Genomic DNA, 3,505 nt, shown 5'->3' on the forward strand with positions numbered 1-3,505 from the left:
GGCCTGACTCTGACACTGTAGCCTTCTGGGTATGATGACGGAGAGTATGGTGTAGGTGCCATTAAGTGCCTCCAGTGCTTTTCAGATAAAGCACTGGTCCCAGGTGATGTCAGGTGGCTTGACATCATCAGCGTGCAGCTGAGGTGGAGGTGCCGAGGTCACCTGCACGGTAGACTAGGGATCCGGCCGAGCTTAAGGGATATGCCCGAGACACGGATGAGCTCTGATGAGGGACGAGGTGAGTTCACCTCGGACATGCGGGGCGGCCGAGGTGAGCATCCTCAATAAGCCCCCCAAGCCTCGGGAGCTCCGGGCCAGGGAGGTACCGAGACTTCCTTGGGCCGAAGTTGTAGAGAGTCGGAGTCCCGAAACTGCCCCGGAAGATGCGGGGACGCGACACGTGGGCGTGTCAGTTGACAGGACGTGGTCACTGGTAACCGTCGCGTCGTGTAGTAGTGGGACGTTTCGTGCAGTGGGTGTCAGCTGAAAGGACGGGGCATTAATGAGGAGAGAGGGAGACACGACGCTTTGAATTCGAACGTGGCCGTCCTTTCGCATTCTTGCCGCCTCTTCGGATTCTCCCCAAACCCTTATAAATAGGGGGGGTCCCCCTCACCGCACTTCTCACACCTTTCATTTTCATCCGAGACCTGCAAAGTTCGCGAGCGTAGCCGAGGTTAGAAGTGGCAAAATGGATATATGGTTGATAAATGGTTTTAGTTAAATGGATAGTGGATCAAATTGATCCAATCCAATTAAAACCATTTAATAAATGGATCTAAATGGATGTCATTTAAATGGATAGTGTAAACCATGATCCATCCATTTATCCATTTACTCTCCCAAATCCTAAATTTAAGATCCAAATGTTTTTTTTCAAAAAATACAGATCCCCAAAGTTCTATTCTTAAATCACCTAAAACCTTTTGGTAATAACAAATGCTTGTACTACTACTCTATTTCAGTACTTCATAAAATTAGTTTAATTCCAAGAAAATTTAACTGCTGTGGTCAATTTAACCTTTCGTCATTACTTTAAGTATCATTTTGTAAAGTAATGAACAATTAAGAACTTGGCTACATTTTTATAACTTTTGAATAAATTGAATATGGCTTTACAGTGAAAAGAAGTTTACGTTTCCAATTTTTTGCACTCCTGTTCAAGAGTGATGTCTTGAATAAAAGTGGAGTTCTAATAAGAAATCTTATGTTATTTGACAAGTAAAATTTTTTCATCACATGTGCACGTAGTACCTAAAAATATATGAAACTCCTTATTATACCATTGATATACAAGCTACCTTATATTACTTAGTAAATTAGGTGTCTTTTTTTTTGGATAGTTGGGTTAGGTGATAAAGGGAGAGGGATTGCAAGTATGAGGATTTGGGAAAAAAAATGGTGTTATTTACATATCTTAACCAATGTTGCGGGGACACTCGTTAGAAAAATTCTTTTTATAAATAAAAGAATTAAAAAAATAAAAATTATTTTGACACTCGTTAGAAAAATTCTTTTTATAAATAAAAGAATTAAAAAAATAAAAATTATTTTGACACTGCATGATGCATTCTCGCTTTTTCTTTACTTAAGAATATAAATGTTTGCAATCATTACTACATGAGAGTTTAATTTTAAAAAAAAAAGTAGAGACTAAAATATAATTTTGAAAAGGATGGAAGAAGTCTAGGAACTAGAAGCAAATAAAATGCAATTAATGTTATTGGCAACTTGACATGTGAGGAAGTTATGAAGGAAAGAATAGGTGGTCCCACAAAATTAATTTGACATATGAGGAAGTTATGAAGAAAAGAATAGATGGTCCCACAAGATTTCATCTCACATTTTTATAAATGTGTTTTCTATTTTTTAAGTTAAATGGATGTATATGGATAATCCATTTAAATCCACCAACATAATTGGATTTAAATGGTTATCCATTTAAAACCATTGAATTTATATGGATCATCCAAATCCATTTAAGGTTGGTTTATATGGATGGATTGGTGGATATGAATCCATTTTGCCACTTCTAGCCGAGGTCAATATAGTAGCCGAGATCAGGGTAGTGGCCGAGATCGGAGTAGTAGCCGAGATCAGATCCGAGGTCATCCACTTCGTCCAGTTCCGTAGGCAATAGTAAGTACCCTTCTTCTTTCTTATTTCGTCTTTCACCCATGGCCAAAACGGCTAAGACCCACAGAGAGACCGTAACTCCGAGCTACCTGACCGAGGTGAGACCGGATCCTGGGGAAGAAGCGACGACGTCTAACTTGGAAGGGTCGACCCCGAGTTCTGAGAAGGGATCAACCGAGGCGGGAGCCAGTGGGGCAGCCTCGGAGTTGGAGTCATCCGAGATGAGCGAGGGTGGTTCCGGGGTGGACTACAACGAGGAGCTCGGCGTCGAGACACCACACGACGAGGACGCCCTGGAGCCTGTCGCTCCCAAGGACCTAGCCAACATCGACTTCGGCAAGATGCCGAAGTTTAGAAGTCGCATCGGAAGAGATAGGGCCGTGAAGGTGATGAACAAGTACCCTTTCCGGTCGGGGTACGAGATCATACCGGCCGGGGCAGATGATTCAGCCGAAAAGCCCCCCTTGGGCACAGTGGCCATCTAAGTCCAACAGTTAGAGGCCGGGCTGAGAACGCCCACGTCGAGGTTCTTCAGGGACTTGCTCCGTCACTTCGGCGTGAGGATTACCCAACTCACCCCGAACGCGATCCGCATCATTATAGGGTTCGAGATGCTGGGCCGACATCAGGAGGTGACTCCTTCTGTCGACCTCTTCCGCCGATGCTATACCCTCAAGGCGCACGGGACAGACAAGGGATGGTTTTATGTTGGCAATCGGAACAATGCCATTCCGAAGTTGGTGATCGGTTCTCCCAGCTCGATCAAGAATTGGAAACGCGACTTCTTTTTTGTGTCCGAAGTGGACTTCCCCAGGGGCTTCTGGTGGAGGCCAATCAAAACGAAGGCCGATCCCTCTGCTGGGGATGCCAAGGAGGAGGACTTCCAGAAGCTAATGGGGTCGGGGCTTCGGATATACAGTCTGGACTACCCCGAAGCCGTGCAGGTTGACGGGGGAATCAGCCGAACTTTGCTCAGTCCTGACAGAACTCCCTTCACTTCCACCAAACTTAAGATTCCTTGTAATTTTCTTTCATACTTTGGCTTTCACTTCGGCTAAGGCATATGATAATATTTGTTTCTTGTGCAGTGACTAAACTGTCCGACATCGTCGTAGCTGGCTCGTCCGAGGTGGCCAAAAGGCAGAAGAGGAAGAGCTCTGGCGAGACATCGGCACCTCCAGCAAAGAAGAAATCACAAGGATCAGCTGCCAAGACCTCGGCGGCTAAAAGCACTCCCACCCCAGTTGGTCAAAGCAGCTCGGCCACCGCGGCTACGGGGTCCACCTCGTCCGTGCCCGAGGGAGTGCCTCTTGGAGTCACCACGGCATTCCCACCTCATGGCCGAGGCAAGCAGCTGAAGCCCCCGGTC

This window comes from Coffea arabica, chromosome 2e (genome assembly GCF_036785885.1).
Source record: "Coffea arabica cultivar ET-39 chromosome 2e, Coffea Arabica ET-39 HiFi, whole genome shotgun sequence".
Taxonomy (NCBI): domain Eukaryota; kingdom Viridiplantae; phylum Streptophyta; class Magnoliopsida; order Gentianales; family Rubiaceae; genus Coffea; species Coffea arabica.